Source organism: Argopecten irradians, chromosome 6, assembly GCF_041381155.1.
Source record: "Argopecten irradians isolate NY chromosome 6, Ai_NY, whole genome shotgun sequence".
NCBI classification, from domain to species: Eukaryota; Metazoa; Mollusca; class Bivalvia; order Pectinida; family Pectinidae; genus Argopecten; species Argopecten irradians.
Window position 1 is genome coordinate 40490921 of NC_091139.1, and position 21500 is coordinate 40512420.

At 36.0% G+C, this 21500-nt stretch overlaps 1 protein-coding gene across 2 annotated transcripts in view; it reads left to right on the top strand.

The window, feature by feature from the left end:
* Nucleotides 1-6871: 6871 nt before the first annotated feature.
* Nucleotides 6872-21500, top strand: part of LOC138325885 (regulating synaptic membrane exocytosis protein 2-like) — a 77478-nt gene continuing 62849 nt past the window's right edge. For both annotated transcript variants that reach the window (XM_069271862.1, XM_069271863.1), the window contains exon 1: nucleotides 6872-7012. The gene's annotated coding sequence lies outside the window, so the exon portion shown is untranslated. The remainder of the gene's footprint in view (nucleotides 7013-21500) is intronic.

The following is a 21500-nucleotide window of genomic DNA, read 5'->3' on the forward strand; positions in this document are numbered from 1 at the left end:
TCTCGTGTAGCTTGTCTTTACCCTAGGGTGAGATAGATGAATCTCACACCGGTAAAACTGCGGATATCCCTGTCTGGGGTAAGAGAATAATAGAATCTTGCATGGGTCTGTGAAGTGGACAGGGATATCTCAACCCGAGTGAAAGATTTTGGCCGGTCAACCCGAGGCTTGCCGAGGGTTGACGACCAAAATCTTTCACGAGGGTTGAGATATCCCTGTCCACTTCACGGACCCATGTTTGATTCTTTTTCTTGGTTTCCAGCTTTTTCATCGCGCCATGGTCGCAGGAACGTCGTTATGCGTCAAAACTGATGATATCATCTACAATGCCCGCCGCAGTTACGCCGTATGTATTGATGACGTCACGTTATTGTCTAGCGCGTGTGAGCTGTCTTACACCCCTCTATGTAAGATAGAGATATCTTTTCCCTAGCAACCGCGGGATATCCCTGTGAAGTATGGGAGAATACATTTTCTCCATAACCAGTACATGTACTTACACAAATAAAGGCAAAACTTTCAATTTTCATTTCCGTCTACAAAGGCAATCTTGTGACGTTAATAAGATGTAAAGTAAAAATAAATGTTTGAAAAACCGTCAACGCAACCAGTGTAAAATCGCATTTCGTCAGGTTGATCTGTCCATTTAAAACTTTTCCAGATCCCCGAACTCCGCATTAATCCTTCCATTTCATTTTTATCCTTCTTGTTAATAATCCAGATTGCTATGGTTACGGTACAGCTTTTACTAATAATCCACATTTTATTCGTCTGGCTCGTAGAATTGATAAATTAAGAAGCCGAAGAATTTGACAGTTATACCATAGTCCATTTCATTTCAACAAATTTTATTGCAAAATAATAGCAAATGGATTTGGCAACAGGCAAAGCCTATTAGCCATCTCCAAACAAATCCGGTATGTACAATTATCAACAAAATATTTTAACAATTAACATCACATTATGAATGAATATTATTATTAGTGTATCTCCCCAACCTATCACCGTAAAAATCGAAAAAAATAATCTTTTAGTTTCAGATATATATTCTGATACACATTGCAATAAATATGTATTTTTTCTTCATCACAATTGTCACAGCCATGTAGTAGAGTTTTCGTGTTAAAATGCGAGAATATTAGAGTTATGTACTTTTGTTCTGAGCGATGATCTTTGTTCATATAAAGGACATATAAAAAGATAGTGTTCTGCTGTTTCAAGGCCACATAACAGTTTCTGATTGACGACACGCATGCGTGAAAGAAAAATATTAAAGGAATCAGCGTCTTGTTTTTTAGCTTCCTAATTTATTTCTGATCGATCAGCTAAAATAAATTGAGACAAAATTAGAATTAGAAACGAACGAAAGCTGATGTCCAATAAACGAGGTCTGTAAAAAATCAACAAGTTAATGATTTTTGCACTGCAGTTTATTAACCGCTTCCACGAGAAATGTAAAACATACTGACGGATAACTACGGCCTGATCAACTTTTGCTTAAGCCCCGGTCACACATTCACGGATAACATTGCCGGATTAGCTACGGATACAATCCGGCATCATTCGTGGTATTCTGTAATGGTCCGCAGATTTCCGTATAGTAGCCGTTGTCTTCCGTAGTTACACTTGGAAGTATATTCAGTTCCGTGACAAATTTTGAACATGTTCAAAATTCGGCTACGGTTCAAACAACCGTGGTATGTCCTTACTTAACCGTTTTTGAATGTACTGAACCGTGTTACTCCCTATCACAACCGTATTAAACCGTACACGTATATAACGGGTTGTTACGGTTAACTACGTAATAGTGCGGTTCAGCTACGTAATTGATAAGGAACAATACGGTTTGATGCGGATTGTCACGACACAGCACGGTATAGTTAAGTTGCTTTACGGATAGGTAAGAATCAACCAGGATTGTCAAGGATGATAACGGTAAACCACGTAAAATTACGATAAAATACGGAATATTAGGATCTACCACGTTACCAATGCTGTCACAAGACTGGCAAGTACAAACTAACACGATACCTAAAAGGCCTCGTACTTATAGAGCCCATGTAGTGATGTGTCATGGCGTAAGGATGACCAATAAATGGTACTATTATAACACATGTATACATTGATGCGGTTAAAATGTTAAAAATGACTGGAGGCAGAAAAAAGGAATGGCTTTTTCTGAAGACTCTTCTGTGGTATTTGTGCTTAGATTCAAGTTAAACTACATTTTCATAATGGTTACCACACGATGATATATGGTCTCCAGTTTGTACACATTATCATTTGGGATGCTTGTGGTGATATTCATACTTAACTGAGCCCGAACAGTTGCAATATGTACATTGAAGCTAAATAGTTTGCGATAAAATTAGAGTTCCCGTATTAGTTTGGTGCTTTAGATGGCAAAACCAGATGATACCTATATTAATTACAACTATAAAGCGTACCATGTACTGGTTCTAACAGCCGTTGCCAATTTCTAATTTAAGTTGTTTAATGTTGGTTGACAATGTGGTACTCTGACGATCAGATCGGTAACACCAAAATGAATGGAAGAAGAACTTTGAAAATGGATTATTTGACATTGTTATAACATCCAAAATGACAAACCACTAAACTATCTTAACATTATTGGCGACGACGTATGTGGTAGGAAACATGGCTTCTGAAGTCTTTCAGACGGATGCCGCTAACGACTTTTCTTGGGTGAAAGAGTTATGGATAATGTTTAAATTATGAATGTAATGTGTTTCTCTCAATCATTAGCTAAAGCAATTACGTAACAGCTCCTTCACAGAGCAAAGAAAGATGTTTTTGATAGTTCTTGAATCATAATTAGAAAAAGTAAAATGGGTATATGTGAATGAGATATCTCAATTTTATTGAAACAATCGGTTTAAGAAGACATAGGTATTCCATAAGTGATAAGTACAGACTTACAATCATGCTACATCGAAATTTCCTTTCAGTTATATGCACATGTGGAATTATTTATTAAATCTTTGCTTCGTTAACTGGACATTTTGATGTTCTTCCCCTCTTTTATATTTCAGTATTGTGTTACTTAAGGGGAACGATTTTTAATGTCAAGTATGTCATGTATTGTCCGTGCATCTTAACAATATGTTTCACTTATGTTGTCAAATTGCCCACAACATTGACTACACTCAGTATATTCGCGAAGTCCCGTAGACACACCGTTGCAAAACCGTATTGGAACCGTATCGGACATTGAAAACTAGCTTTATCCGGGGCAATCCGTGATATTGAATCCGTAGTGGCACCGTCGATATGATCCGTGAATGTGTGACCGGGGCATTATCCGTTAATACGAAATGCTTTGTTCCACATCTGATGAAACATTTTCTAACTTGACCCCGAACTTCCAATGAATGAATGAAACATCATTCAGTTCCGCTAAAAGTGACGTCACATTCACCGGAATAACGTCATTTTTTACGATATCGAAACATCTCGTATGGCGGTGTCGACTTCTTCTTGGCTCATGACAAAGGTATGATGGGTAGTTATTGTTTTTTGAGTATTCTCATATTGTTTCAGTGATTTTACACACTGAATAGAATAACTGGTACTATTACCGAATTATGGGCTTATATAGTCTCCACGGTAGTAAAGAGGAGTACACTCTCATTTGGTTTAATGAATGAATCTTTTCCTCCGCATCAAAGAACCCTCTCGCTTCGAGCGAACCCAAATAAATAACTGGCCATTTGCTTTCGTTTTGAATGTCATAATGGTTGCAGGATAAGCAGAATACACGGTTAGTATCTTACAATACAAGTTTTATTTTGATGCTCGACACGGAAAGCCGAGATGACTCGGCTTAATTAAGTCTCGTACCAAATTCAACTTGTATTGTAAAATATTAACCATGTATTCTCTATTTACACTTCTGCTCAATAGATACTGTAAAGAAAATAAGCCAATTGCTGTATACCCTATAGTTGGTATTTATGTATTGTTCTAAAGAAATATTGTTTATGTACAATAGTTTTTGTGTTGTTGAAAATTGTATGTCTGTTATTGCTTTTGTATATTGTTGTTGTTTTTGTGTATTGTTTAAAAAAGTTCCTTTTTATTTTTGTATATTGTTTTAAAGAAAAAAATAGTTTCTTTATTAATTTTTGTGTATTGTTTTATGTATTTTTTAAAGTAAACGTTGTTCATCTCCTTCATCCATATTTCTGTAAATAAAATGCCATAAAATGTCTCCACAGAAAAGATACAAATTGTGAGTCTCAGTTGTAACATAAAAATGGAATAAAAATGGCAAGTTCAGCTTTTTTGCTATAAAATTTCAAGAACGTGTTACTGAATCACGTTTTATCAATATAAAATAACTATCATTATATCATTGATCTTATATTGATTTATACGGTGCTTCCTTTTATTATCGCCGAGTTGTAATTATTGTTTATCTAAAATTGAATTACAAGGTTTTATAATCAACACATTTTGAGATATAAAACCACTATGTAGTGTATTGGATCTTTCAGCCATTATCATTTTAATGGAGACGCCACATATCTAAACGTTTACAGTTCATGTGTACATTTCTTTTAAATCAAATGCTCAGGTGTTGTCATAACGGACAAAAATGATGTTCAATAGACAGGTCATTATTTCTTTGACCTAAATAATTTATATATTCTAATATACCATTTATAACAAGATCGATATTTAAAACATTCTATTTTTCGAATATACTACTCAAATACTGTATGTTTTACAATATAATGATTTAACACTATTTTTTTATGCTATATGAAGACCATGACTCTTGAAGTGAGCATTGTCATTATGGTATTTCATTTCAACAAATTTTATTGCAAATAATATGCAAATGGATTTGGCTACAGTCAAAGCCTATATTAGCCATCTCCAAACAAATCCGGTATAGTGCAATTACGGTATCTGTTTAACAATTACTTTATAATTATACATTGGTTTTTATATAGTTGAAATATATTGCATAACATCCAGTTTGAGAAGGTCGGCAATCAATGTTCAAGTCACAAGCATTTTAGAATTACGAATAGGAAAGGTATGTGGAAGTATAGAAGGTGTCCCATTGTTTAATAATTATTACGTCATTAGCCTACCGAAATCAACTGTTTGTAGAATATTTCATTGATTATTCCAGTAACTATATAAATTTAATTAAATAAACAGGCACATGGTTTGGAAACTTTTAATTTTAGAACCTTAACTTTAATGGTTACTGTCAAATTCCAACATGACAGGATTAGCCTATCCCTCCTGAAAAATAGCCAATTCGTGACAATATAGTAAATATGTGACCCAGGTAGACGTTCCTCGGGGTGATAGTTGAATCAGTTCTACAACAAAGACGTTTGTTGACAATTCAGATTAAAGTCTACTTGGCTGTTACCATGCAGTGTGGTCGTAACATACTTGGACCTAATGGACAATCACAGTTACACTAAACATGGCGTCCTTCTTGACATCTGAGGTACAGACGGTTGTCAGGGAAGAACCGTTCCACGGGTTCCTTTATGTAGTCACATCTTCCTAGTACGGTTGTGTCAGATGAACGAGGTCTACAGGTAATCCTGAAAATATATGAAAAAAAAATTTGTGAAGGATATTTAATCCATTTTGGTTCTCTAATTCATATGAAAGAATACAATTAATAAGTAAAATGAAGAATAAAGTATACGAAGTCTTCCATAACGGATTCTTACCGATGTAGAAATAACTGGGTGGAAAGCTATTATACAATAGATCCATATTAGAATGAACCGCTGGGGGTGATCGAATCGCTAACATTTGTTGTAATGATTATCTAGCCTGAATACCCCAGTATAGATTGTAGATGTTCATATTGAGAACAATACATATTGTGACAATGGACATGTATTAACCACTTAAACCGGACTTAACAGTCCTCGCCGAACTAGATTTGTGGACTGCATGGATGACCTTGGGTATATGATAGGGCTTAGTCTGAACGACCAGTGAAGCTAAAAGCAATTGATTGTAGAGCAGATATTTCAACAAGGGTCGGCAATGATTACACGACAACTTAATCGCTGTCACTGGAACAACAGACATGATGGTAATCTAACGACCAGAAATGGCTTTTAGATGATTCGGCGGTATTTATAATAGATTCTGACTTTGGATATCTGCATTAGAAACTGTAGACAAGGGACACCAATTTGGTTGCTAGTTTTTAAATCAGATTGAACGTGAATTGTGCTTTGAAATCAGACGCTATCAATGTACATTAGTGAAGGTCTTGAAATATGCTAAAAATAGTATTTAATGACCAAATTTTGAACCACGGGAAGTTAATCCGACATATGAAAACCAACAGACAAACGCTTATTAAAAAATCTACCAAAAACAATTGCTTCCTTGTGGAAACGACACAACATCGAACACTCGAGAACAAGGACAAGTGAATTGATGGGTATGCCATGTGCGGAAAACAATGACATATTTAAAAACGAGATAGATGAGAAATGACAATATCGAACAAGTTTTATATTACAACGCTAGAACTAAAGCACGCGGCCGATATATCAGTAAGTGATGACGTCACTATGGGATTGATGATTAGATCGTGTAACCATCTGTGCCCGTGGAATATCTACCTGTTGTCGAGACAGCAATCATCGGTTTTATGACAATATTTGCGATATATAATGGATTCCGGAGAATGGCTGTTCTTAATATCGCTAATAGGCCGTCATTGAGATGTCTTTGTGTGGAGTGTAGGGTACGATTGTGTCCTCCAGTGTTGACCTCACTCGACATTCGCACCACCATCGTCGCCTGTTATGATGAATTATGACCAGATAAACTCCCCCCGGTATTTAGTCATACTGGATTTCACTTTTTATCTTCTGTATGGATTATACGCTATTTTAAATTCTGTATGACGCAGCACGTGCCTGAAGTCTGTGTTTACCTATATATGTACGACACGTGGACTGATGGATTACGGCTATATACCTATACACAGGTAAGTAGGATATTAATTAACGTGTCGTATGTGAATCTATATCTCATGGAAGTTCAATACTTTAACTTATAATCAGACAATTTTATCGGCGACATTTTCCCATACGGCTTATGGGGAAACTATCTTTCACTACTATAAATGGTCTTTGCATTAGAAAAAAATGATGAAACAATATGACGTACAGGCATATCTGATAAACAATTAGAATCATTCCGTTATTGTTCCAGTGATTTTACGAATGGTTAGGCTACTACAGTAAGCTGTTCTAGATGCTCCTCTGTGTTTTTTCTGAAATAATGTTCAAGACGATTCAAACATTTTACAGCACAATGTATGCGGTTGCCCATGGCTTTAGCTTTGTATTTTATAACACTTCCAACATATTGTTACTATTATCGACTACCTGTTCATTCATTGTTGTAATCATGCTGTTAGTTAATTTTGGTTAGTAAATAATCATTTAAACAGATGTTTTTGACGTGATCTAACGTATTGCAGATACTTGCTTTGAAATGTTGGGTTTCATTTCTGTAAAAATGATAGATGAGGTTGTTGTTTTATTTCTGTTTCTAAATGATGTCACTAATTTAGAACACGGCACGACCGTAGAATGTCAGAATTCCATCTCTCACTAATTCAGAACACGGCACGACCGTAGAATGTCAGAATTCCATCTCTCACTAACGATTAAACTGACAGACGGACTTAATATATAATCCACGAAAAGAAAAAGAAAAAAAACCCACAGAAATGTGAAAAGGTTACCAAAACAAAAACACGTGAAAATATCCCATATACTTGACTGAAATGACACATAATCTGTAGCACTTTCTCAGTTGGACCGCGTTTTAACGTTACGTTGAATTATATAAATCGTTCTATATGACGTTAGTACTGTACTGTATATCACGGGAATTATGTCATTTACAATGTTTAAAGATTGACTCAGTCGCTTAAAAGTAGCTTTATATAAATATTTCCGAAAATGATTTTGTTTAACTTAAGAATTACCTAAAAGCGCACGGTCATGTATTTGATATAAAACTAAAATGACCCTCATCTCAAATGCTTCTGGATGTATTACCATAACATTTGATCTCTTCGGCGATAATTCAATATTAAGATAATGTGAATTAAGTCGGCAGCATGTTTGTATGTTTACAATACCAGATTACGATTTTAGATTGTCAATTACATAAGGAAAAGTAGTCATTGACCCAGGCTATTGTCGGTATACATGAATAAGTAAAATTATGCGAGTCATCCTATCTTAAATGCCATATCATCACGTGTCGGAACACACGTCTTTCTCGGAGTACTCCGGTTTCCCAGAATAGCAAGACCCCCTCGAGCGCTTCAGTAGTCAACCTCTGAGGAAAGTCAATATTTACTTCCTTTAATTTCATTCAAGTTTTGGTATATAAGCATAAATGTACATTACATTGCACACATAAATGATAAGCCGTTGCTTTTTAACGATACTCGTTGTGGTCCTCTTGTATAAAGTCGTGTTCAGATGTAACGATGCTTATCGTTAACAAACGGTTGATAAATTGTCAATTGGGAATGTAATTTTTAAACAGTTGATAAATGGAAACTTTGCATATATCACGTAAACGCATTGATAATGAAGTGATATAAAAAAACATCTTGTGCTATTTTGTACGTCTTTAAACGCTTACTGTAGCCATGAACGTTATTCTAAAAATCTTAAAAATACCCTTTTGACTTATCTGATGTGATTTGTTTCCACAATAATGGCGATTTCATAATCACAGTGTGTTTTCTCAGCAAAACTACTGTTATGTTATCTATGATAATATTTATGTCGCGTTATATATCGCGTTATATTTCGCGTTATATATCGCGTTATAAGATACAACGTTACTCACAAAACATTTTCTAGAAGTCTAACACCCTCTTAAGACTGGCAAATCCAATCATTCCAAGGTATCGGAGATTATATATATTTCGAGATATCCTCGGCATCTAGATAAAAATTGGTAAAAACTACATTCTACATATAGTGTATAATGACTTCGGATAGTTTAATTGGTCCCCTAAAACGTTTAAAATGGTCTATAGACTCTCTGGTGGCTTCATATATATGAAATGTAACTAAAAAATAATATCACTGACTATGAACATGACTATTAGAAAAGAAGTTTAAGACGTTACATTGATTATTTTGTTTGATCACACCTTGATTTACCTGGTCACAACCTCGTTAAGGTGTTAACAAAACTTTACTCATAAATTGAACATCTTGTATGTCTTTGCATTGTATAGACATATCCATATATAGACATTTACTGTGTAGCTCAAATCGAAGTACAATAGCCACTTTAATTAGATAACGGTACCCGTGTACTTTTAGGTTACAGCTATACTGTTATATTGCAATAATGATGACATGAGGGCAGTTAGCATCTAGGATTCGTTATTAAATCTCCAACTTTAGTCATGTGGAGATTTTTGCCGAGCACGTGCCTGAGCGTAATCAGTGATTGTAAGTACCGTGTTGTTAACACGTTTGTCCCATTGTTGCCCCTCGTGTGACACCCCTCCTGTGACACAAGTCTAACCCGGCTATAAACAGCAGGTATGCTGTGACAGGTGGACACTCGGATTACCTATATGTAGATGTGTTAATTACGGATTTTTATAGGTGTACGTTATCTCTCAAATGACAGCGTAAAAAGGTGATGCCTGTACATATTTTATATATTATTTGAGCTTCACCAAAAAAGTTCTTCTTTGAAGTTTTCTAATATAAATGTTTCCGTATTTTTGCAAGCCCTGGTGAGGTGCGCGTTTAAAAAATCTTATAAAGGTGAGAAAAATTGATGAATCGCTTATCATACAACTATATAGATCATTCAGAACCACTGTTTAGTATATAGGCCATGGGCTAGGAGGGTCCCACATGCACCCCCCCCCCAAACCTCCGAACCAATATTTTTCTGAACCCTTATGACCCACTGATCACAAATCCAAATGTTAACATTGCATAAGTTGGGATGAACTTCCGGTTATGACGTCATCAAGATGGCCGCCATCTCGAATTTCACTAAAAATTGAAAAATAGTCATAACATTAACATTTTTCAACCGAAGTAGACAAATGAGGTACCAAAATGACCACAATAGAACAACAAATACATATCAGGACCAAAAAATCCAATATATGTAGTGATTTCTACGCAGGAAATGAAAAAATCGGATTTAAAGCTCAAAAATGGTGATTTTTCAGCAAATTTTTCATATTTTGTTTGACGCAGCAAAAATGTTTCCCAACAGCAATCTATTATTTCTAATAAGTTTTTTGACCACTTGTCAATCAGTTTAAGCAACAAAAACAACCAAAACCAATGTTAACATCGTATAAGTTCCGGTTATGACGTCATCAAGATGGCCACCATCTCGAATTTCACTGAAAAATGAAAAATAGTCATAACATTGGCATTTTTCAACTGAAGTAGACAAATGAAGTATCAAAATGACCACAATAGAACAACAAATACATGTCGTGACCAAATAAGCCAATATATGTAGTGATTTGAACGCAGGAAATGAAAAAAAATAATATTTTAAGCTCAAAAATGGTAATTTTTCAGCATTTTTTCATATTTGGCTTGACGCAGCAAAATTGTTTCCCAACAACAAACTGTTATTCACAATCAGTTATTTGACCTCTTATCAATCTGTTAAAACAACAACAACAAAAATATATAGAAATGCAACAGAGATTTGTTATACCATCATTTGGTTTACAAAACATCACCGGATGCGGCATATGATTGTTATTTTTTTCCAAACCGCTAACACTACAGTTTCCTGGTGTATTGGAATTTCCTGAATATAACATTGGCTATTGACGATTTATATCTTAACAAATTTGAATTTAAAGTTGGCTGAATATCTAAGTGGGACTTCAAAATAATCCATTTTCATGCTCGAAATTTTGTAGACTAGTAGCCTCTCAAACTGAATTATTACAGCAAAACGCTAACTAATAGCTATAGGGTATCAAATTAAAGTTCCGTAAATACCATGACACTTTTCGAAACATATTGTGTCTTTTAGAATGAGCACATCCATTGTTTATTTCCTGTGTATAACGCAAGATATAAGATGGTTACTACAGTGTCACATATTTCTTTCACTAGTTCTTAATGCTAATCATTTTCGTTGTGCGTGCTTTCTCGCCAGAGTGTCGTCTTCGACCTCGGTGACCTGATGTGACATTACATTACCGGGTTACCATCGTGGTTCTAACTTGTCAACTGTCCATGGTCAGAGTTAAGATCAGAAACATCGGCTTCAGGGATGTGGGAGCTCTTCCTGTTTCCAACGTAGTTTCACCTAGATTCACATATCGTATATGATGTTCCAGACTTCCCCGGCATGATGGAAAAGACACCAGATCAACATTCTGTGGAGGGTTGAGTTGGTTCTCCTTAATTCGTATGAAGCACAATTCCTAATTCTTGTGAACCTCAGTGACCATAGGTGGCACAGGTGGATTCTTTGAGGTCATAAATGAGGTCTGCAGTGAAGTCTTACTCTTTGCCAAGTCTGGAAAGCACTTTAGAGAACTTTTTACTGGAGAGTCTTCAATGGTCTCTTTGCGCATACACCAGATGTGACACAACCAGCACCTTCAAGGGAGTGGGAAAAGTCAGACCAATGAAAAACATTTAACATTTATGCCCTCATTAATGACCTCGATGATATCACCAGTGCCATTTATGGTTGCACGAGGGTCGACAAGATTGATGAATAGTACTTCATACGAATTATGGAGTTATGTGCTTAAGAGAACCAATTCCACCATTGGAAGAATGTGCATCTGGTGTAATTTCCATTATGCCGGAGAAGTCTGAAACAGCATATACGTACGATATGTTAGAATCTGAAAGAGATCCCACATCCCTGAACCTGTTGTTCCTGATATGAACTCTGGTCATGGATGGGTCATAAAAGGCTAGAACAACACTGGTTATGCAGTGTCACATTTCGACGAATTGAATACTGATATCTCGAGTACTCTGATTCGGACTGCATGTACCAGCTACCAGATATGCCGAGTCTCTTCAGTGGATAGGTCAGTGAGGCGAGAAAGCACGCACAATGATAATGGTTATCATTGAGAACCAGTGAAAGACATATTAGTGATATTGTAGTAACCATATGGCATTTTGCTTATGCTATGCATAGGAAATAAACAATGAATGTGCTCATTTTCAAAGACACAAACGCTTTGGGAACTGTTAATGATATTAACGGAAACACAGGCTTAGCTTAGGTTACATTTGTTACGCTATCAGTAGGTGTTGTGTTATTTTTGAGACGCTGCTAATCTATCAAATTGAGGGTATAACAATAATTCTTTTTTTGCATTTCTATATATTTTTGTTGTTGTTGTTTTAACAGATTGATAAGAGGTCAAATAACTGATTGTGAATAACAATTTGTTGTTGGGAAACAATTTTGCTGCGTCAAGCCAAATATGAAAAAATGCTGAAAAATTACCATTTTTGAGCTTAAAATATTATTTTTTTCATTTCCTGCGTTCAAATCACTACATATATTGGCTTATTTGGTCACGACATGTATTTGTTGTTCTATTGTGGTCATTTTGATACCTCATTTGTCTACTTCAGTTGAAAAATGCCAATGTTATGACTATTTTTCATTTTTCAGTGAAATTCGAGATGGTGGCCATCTTGATGACGTCATTACCGGAACTTATACGATGTTAACATTGGTTTTGGTTGTTTTTGTTGCTTAAACTGATTGACAAGTGGTCAAAAAACTTATTAGAAATAATAGATTGCTGTTGGGAAACATTTTTGCTGCGTCAAACAAAATATGAAAAATTTGCTGAAAAATCACCATTTTTGAGCTTTAAATCCGATTTTTTCATTTCCTGCGTAGAAATCACTACGTATATTGGATTTTTTGGCCCTGATATGTTTTTGTTGTTCTATTGTGGTCATTTTGGTACCTCATTTGTCTACTTCGGTTGAAAAATGTTAATGTTATGACTATTTTTCAATTTTTAGTGAAATTCTAGATGGCGGCCATCTTGATGACGTCATAACCGGAAGTTAATCCCAACTTATGCAATGTTAACATTTGGATTTGTGATCAGTGGGTCATAAGGGTTCAGAAAAATATTGGTTCGGAGGTTTGGGGGGGGGGGGGGGGTGCATGTGGGACCCTCCTAGCCCATGGCCTAATAAGTATTGATCGTCTGATGGGTGAACAGCGGGGGACCAGGTGGCGGGCGTTACACCTGGGCTTGGTGTGTTGTCAAACAGCTGCACCATCTCACTAACAGACACACCATCTCACTAACAGACTCGCCATCTCACTAACAGACACAACAGACTCACCATCTCACTAACAGACTCACCATCTCACTAACAGACTCGCCATCTCACTAACAGACACACCATCTCACTAACAGACTCGCCATCTCACTAACAGACACACCATCTCACTAACAGACTCACCATCTCATTAACAGTTTCACCATCTCACTAACAGACTCACCATCTCACTAACAGCTTCACCATCTCACTAACAAACTCACCATCTCACTAACAGTTTCATCAGCTCACTAACAGACTCACCAGCTCACTAACAGCTTCACCATCTCACTAACAGACTCACCATCTCACTAACAGACTCTCCATCTCACTAACAGACTCTCCATCTCACTAACAGACTCACCATCTCTCTAACAGACTCACCATCTCACTAACAGTTTCACCATCTCACTAAAAGACTCACCATCTCACTAACAGACACACCATCTCACTAACAGTTTCACCAGCTCACTGACAGTTTCATCATCTCAATAACAGTTTCACCATCTCACTAACAGCTTCACCATCTCACTAACAGACTCATTAACAGACTCACCATCTCACTAACAGACTCACCATCTCACTAACAGTTTCATCAGTTCACTGACAGTTTCACCATCTCACTAACAGACTCATCATCTCACTAACAGACTCTCCATCTCACTAACAGACTATCCATCTCACTAACAGTTTCACCATCTCATTAACAGACTCACCATCTCACTAACGGTTTCACCAGCTCACTGACAGACTCACCATCTCACTAACAGCTTCACCATCTCACTAACAGACTCACCATCTCACTAACAGACTCTCAATCTCACTAACAGACTCCCCATCTCATTTACAGACTCACCATCTCATGAACAGTTTCACCAGCTCACTGACAGTTTCACCATCTCACTAACAGACTCACCATCTCATTAACAGACTCTCCATCTCACTAACAGACTCACCATCTCACTAACAGACTCACCATCTCACTAACAGTTACACCAGCTCACTGACATTTTCATTATCTCACTAACAGACTCACCATCTCACTAACAGACCCACCATCTCACTAACAGTTTCATCAGCTCACTGACAGTTTCACCATCTCACTAACAGACTCACCATTTCACTAACAGTTTCACCAACTCACTGACAGTTTCACCATCTCACTAACAGCTTCACCATCTCACTAACAGACTCACCATCTCACTAACAGTTTCACCATCTCACTAACAGTTTCACCATCTCACTGACAGTTTCACCATCTCACTAACAGACTCACCATCTCACTAACAGACTCACCATCTCACTAACAGTTTCACCATCTCACTAACAGACTCAACATCTCACTAACAGACTCACCAGCTCACTGACAGTTTCACCATCTCATTAACAGACTCACCATCTCTCTAACAGACTCTCCATCTCACTAACAGACTCACCATCTCACTAACAGTTTCACCAGCTCACTGACAGTTTCACCATCTCACAAACAGACTCACCATCTCACTAACAGGCACACCATCTCACTAAAGATTCCCTATCTCACTAAAGGCTTCACCAACTCACTCACAGCTTCACCAACTCACTAATAGATTTATCATCACACTAACAGCTTCCCCATCTCACTCACAGACTCACCATATCAATAACACTTTCAACATCTCACTAACAGACTCACAATCTCACAAACAGCTTCACCGTCTCACTAAAAGCTTAATAATCTCACTTACGACTTCACCATCTCACTAACAGTTGTACCATCTCATAAACAGTTTCACCATCTCACAAACAGACTCACCATCTCACTAACAGACACACCATCTCACTAAAGATTCCCTATCTCACTAAAGGCTTCACCAACTCACTCACAGCTTCACCAACTCACTAATAGATTTATCATCACACTAACAGCTTCCCCATCTCACTCACAGACTCACCATATCAATAACACTTTCAACATCTCACTAACAGACTCACAATCTCACAAACAGCTTCACCGTCTCACTAAAAGCTTAATAATCTCACTTACGACTTCACCATCTCACTAACAGTTGTACCATCTCATAAACAGCGTCGCCATCTCACTAACGGCTTCACCATCTCATTAACAGACTCACAATCTCACTAACAGCTTCATCATCTCAGTAATGATGGAGCAATTTCCAGCTAGACTAATGGGGCAATTGTATAAACATCATAATTTGTTCTATAACTACCGGTGAAAATAAACATTAAACGTATCTAGGAACGTAGCAATAAGTCTTACTTAAAAACGCTTAAATCGGCATACAAACATGAATTGTTATATTTAAGCTTAACACTTCTTGTCGGAGAGCTTTAATTTTGTTTAGTGATACATGTATCTAATTGATTGACGTGAATTATCGAAGGAAATGAGAAAATATCAACAATGCCAGATTCTGAAAAAACTGCACAAAAGACTAAAACCAGGTGTTGTAGAGAAGTAAGCATGCTATTCTTACATCATCACCAACACTCCCCGTCATACACACTTACACTCCCTCTTTACGTCATCCGCGACACTCCCAAACATGTGTTGGAGCGAAGTGCTGATTGTTTGTGCAAATTAATTGCTTTAACATGAACTACATAACCGTACTAATGTCTGAGTTCATTTGTGTCCAATTTTCCTCCTAATGCACTTGATCGCATAAATAGATCCTTCTCATTTGGCATACTTAAAGAAAATCGTCTGCTCTATTACCTCATCATTGCGCTATAATTTTTCATTGTGTGTTTTTTCGAAAAACTATGTTGAATTAACAAGGAAATGTTTTGAGTTTTGTATCGACATTTGTGATGAGAAGAAGGAAGGAAACAACACATAATTGTAGTTTTAAATTGAGATAATTAGCTGCTGGCGGATTGCTGATTTCTCAGGATTTACAGAAACTCGTTTGTCATTATTAGATCCATTGTAATAGAACTGTGAGTAGAACTAATCTTGAACTAAATGTTACCTTTAGGTTAATATATATATGACCATTAACGAGAAGTATTTGTTTGAAAGTTGTTTTGTCTGTATTGAACATCTCCCATTATCAACAGCCCCAGTTAAAACACTGTATTTTAAGGTAACAAACCAGCGTGATGAATTACGTCCACACAAATGGTATATACTGACGACTGTCTATGTTTCATAGAACACGTAGTATTTGAATGATCAAAGACCATGATCCCTACCTAGTATGCATCGATAACATTACATGTATTGAGCCAATATTATGTGAGAATGTAATGCGTCTTCTAGTGTCTTTTATCCGTGTGTGACTTTAGTTTTGTAATTAAAGATCATTTTTGGTATTTGTTTGTTAATCAGTCGATACCTTAGACATTTCCTACATGATATGGCCTCGTATAAAATAGAGAGTGTTAAACATGGGGGTACCAACAGCAGCTGTGGCTCCCTTAATCCCAAATTTAAAACAATAGGCTAAATACAGCACATCATCATCATAGGCAAATGGTTGTGATTGACTCGCCATTTATTATTTTTTATTCGAAATTATTATCAGAGTACAGATATTGAAATGAAAAGATACTTCGAGTGACAACATTTACAAATGACGAGAATGGTCATTTGATGATTACTAAGCGAATTGGCAGTGGTATTACTGAAACATTCCAGATAGAATGCACAGTCAGATGTAAATTCTGCTCGCATACCTTATTCTCGAAACAACGATCTCAGTTGTTCCGTCTGCAAGGAACACAGCTTATATATAACTGTATTCTGCAATAGTCTATTATATTTGACATTATACAACCGTATGTATAATTAGAAATGTTCAAGGACTGCCGTTGATGGCGTTCTTTACAGCGTCATTCATCAAGTCGTTTACAGGAACGCATGCTGACATTTAACACTAAATACTTGTATATAGAGAAGGAGAAATAGGGACGTTTATTGAGCGAGGCGTGCTTTATTGTACATCTTGTTAACGTCTTTAACCAGTACAGATCGAGTCATTATCACCATTCATTCCTTTTATCAGTGACTGATTTTAATTTTCTTTCAAATTTGCTACAGCTCTCCCAAGATAAATTTGACGACATCTCAGTTGATGTTCTCGAAAATACCATATAAAACCATATTTCTTTAAAATAACTCTTAAATCTGGAATAAATCCATGCTGCCTTTTTTAATTTCCATTCATGTAGTTGTACAGATGACGAACATATTTCCTAAAGAATTCAACTTAAAACGAAGTACGTCCGTTAGAGTTGTTTCACGCGCAGTTGTGACGCCAGAAAGACTACGCGAATATGAAATTGACACAATAGTATAAAATAGTCCCTTCCCGTTGGTAAGTGTTTTCACACTGTTGTTTCCATGATAACAGGCTCACAATATATCGGTATACTAACAGTGAGAATAGCTACCAGACACATCCACACGGTAAGTCACCTCATTTATTGGTATTTCATTTGTTCTCGTTTGTGTTTCATATTAGATATTTGGTTTGAAATCAACATATTTAATATAAGATGAACAACCTTATCCAGGTGTTACTTTTAAAATGTCTTTCTCGCATTAATAGAAGATACGAAATTGCTGTCGTCCTGCTAAATACTGAAGCAACCATTGAGTGGTCAAAAATAAGGCTACCCAATGTTCAAACGCTATATATTAATGTTGAAACAAATAACGTTCAATCAAACCATGTTAATTCTTGGTTCTTAAGGTGATAAGAGGATGGTAATTGGGTGTGTAAATAGAACGCGACGTGCAATAACTTAAAATAATAAATATATAATTACACATGTTCTTTTGAACCTTTAAGTATTCCAAATACATCTTATCATTAAGTTAAAATATCAGTCTTGTCATTTCTTTATTTTCGGTTCCTGTTTCTTACTTTTGTTACATCTTTTGTTTTCTAAATATCTATTTTTCGCTTTCAAAAATGTTGTTATGCGTTGGCAAAACTTGTGCTCAAATCGCTTTATAAAATAGTTGTGGAGAGGTTTTTTTTGTGTTGTCATAACTTGTGCTCAGTCCGTTTTATACAATAGTTGTGGAGAGATTTTTACGTTGGCATAACTCGTGGAAATTACAAAATTTGTTTATGAAAATGCAAAGCGAGTTTTTTTAAGACTTTCGTGTTCAATTTGAGTTTAATAGTGTATGGCCGCCACCTCTAGCTCATCTGGTCAATTTTGTCTTCCATTTGTCCAACAAAAAGATATGGTGTGATAGGGCCCGTTGCTGTGTAAACAGATCGGCAGCATCACATATATTACAATATTGTCATGGTACATACATCTCATACCCCGAGTTAACACTAAGCAATCCCAACTTGTTCAACAAGGATGATGGTGTGCACTTGACTGATATTGGAAAGACAAGGTTTTTATGCACAATAAAGTCTGCACTCTGGTCATTAATGGGTTCAGAAAATAAAGTTTCCCTCCCTTAAAAATAGAATTTGGCATTAGGTAGAGTATACAGAACAATTAACAATTCCCCGACCCCCATCCCCTTTATGGAACGGCTTTGTTTGTCGTTGTTTAGGTATCTCTCGTGTTATCACGTTGGCGGTGGTTTCCTTTCCTTGGTTCAAAAAAAATAAACCGTTTGGCGGAACTTCGACAAACAAGAATCATGGTTTTCAGGTTATGGCCTGTAATGGAGAGCCTCGGCCATACCATTATTTGAAGTATTTGTGATAAAGGACCTGTTGTGGTGAGCCTCGGCCATACCATTATTTGAAGTATTTGTGATAAAGGCCTGTTGTGGTGAGCCTCGGCCATACCATTATTTGAAGTATTTGTGATAAAGGGCCTGTTGTGGTGAGCCTCGGCCATACCATTGTTTGAAGTATTTGTGATAAAGGGCCTGTTGTGGTGAGCCTCGGCCATACCATTATTTGAAGTATTTGTGATAAAGGCCTGTTGTGGTGAGCCTCGGCCATACCATTATTTGAAGTATTTGTGATAAAGGGCCTGTTGTGGTGAGCCTCGGCCATACCATTATTTGAAGTATTTGTGATAAAGGGCCTGTTGTGGTGAGCCTCGGCCATACCATTGTTTGAAGTATTTGCGATAAAGGCCTGTTGTGGTGAGCCTCGGCCATACCATCATTTGAAGTATTTGTGATAAAGGCTTGTTGGACACACCACGGCACTTCTAAATAACATTTAACCTCTGTAAATGTTACACAATGAAATAACGTTTTACATTTATTTCGTTACTGTAAAGTTTCATTCAGATAAATATTTGTGCTGTAGTCAATGGTTGAGAAGGGATGGTACCGACTATAAATAGATATAAAACATAACCATCGATAAGGTCCTATATATATCTAAATTATATTGTTGAAAGAATCACATACCAATGTATGATAATTTGTTCAATCAGTATTTGAAACAAGGGGAAGTAAGTCTTGAAGATTGTCAATTGTATTCCCACGCCGACTTGATAAAGTTCATTGAAGAAAATGACTAAGTTAAGTCTGGTTTATACAGTAAAACTTGTTTATAACGAATGTCATGGGACGGGTAAATTTAATTTAATATTCGAGTAGTTTTTTGAATAAGTATATCTAACAAAAATAAATGTCCGTTTATGTTTTTTTGTTTTTTAATTCGACGTGTACATTATTTCAATTCCAAACACTGAATGCATAGGAAATAAAAAGACAACAAACATGGAAATAAACATGTTGTTATTTCATGTAATTAACCTTCGTTTTATTTATTTCTTCTTAAGAATTTCAAAATAGATACATTTCTGTTGTCGTGTTCGCAAAATAATTGCAAACTGTGTATTTCACGAAAAATATCGTCAGATACATATACATTCGGCTGTTGTCGGAACGCCTTACGTAGCTGGCTTACATTTTCAAACTAAATTGGCCCTGTTTAGTGTGCTGTGCCCGTGGGAGGTACTACATGTAATCACATGGATTAGAAGTACTCACTGTCTATCGATCGGAGGATTTCACTGCTAATGACCTGCTAATATAGTGTATCGCTAAAGAGGAACATTAGACTTACAGTGATTGTATTCATTACAATAGAAAACAATCAATGAAACGCCCATTTTGTACGTAACACAAGTTGATTAACCAAAACTTGCTGCTCTTCACTTTGTAGAGAACAACCAACTAAATGATTTTACATAGACCACAGTGTTAAACTTTGTTAAAGTTTTGTAATGTATTATTAAAACAAATAAATATTAGTTAGGTATTGTGTCCTATAATTAAAGTCTAGGTTCTCATATAACACTAGATAGAAAAAAAAGTTTGGGTCCTTCTGCTCAAACTCCAACCAGGGTAGCTTTATTGAAATCAGGCGCATTTTGCACTAAAAAATCCGGAAATTCTAATGTTTTTACCTATTCATTATCAAAATTGATATTTTGAACCTAAATCTCAATATGAATTTCCAAATTGATATCATGGTTATCTAGGAATAATTACCTGTCAGAAAATATTTTACTTTTGAAATTCATAATTAGCCAGCCAATCAGCGGCCGGGTTAAAATTCTATCCTGGGCTCAATCTTGTATACACAGGGGCCATTTCAAAGATCTTTTTTTTATTTAGTTGGTTGATCCCTTGTATTCAATTCAATTTCTTTATTTTCCGTAAGTTTATAACTTAACAATAACATATACATATATATACAATCAACAAGGGTAAAAAACAGTGCATTATCATAGACAAATTACAAATTGTGATACACATATGTATTTGGTTAAGTGATTCTACCGTTATTTACCTCTGTTATACCTAATAAATTAAGATCATTTAGGTTATGTGCAATCAGAAATTCAGTAACTATGTAAACAGAGGGCTTTACTCAAAAGTTTTTAATGTATTTTCTCCGAATATCTGAAAACTTTGGACAAATAAATGAAAGTGATATTTATCTTCTATTTCGAAAAGTTCACAGCTTCTAAACAATCTATTTTACCTTTCAACATTTCTACATGTACCTGTCTCAATTGCGTTTGCGAAAGATTGTGAGCTGAAACACGGAGTTTGGTTATAGACATTCTACGTAGTTTTGAAAGAGACTTCGTTAAATAAAATTGTAATGTTACGTCAACTACTAGATATCTAAAGAGATCACATTTACAGGAAGT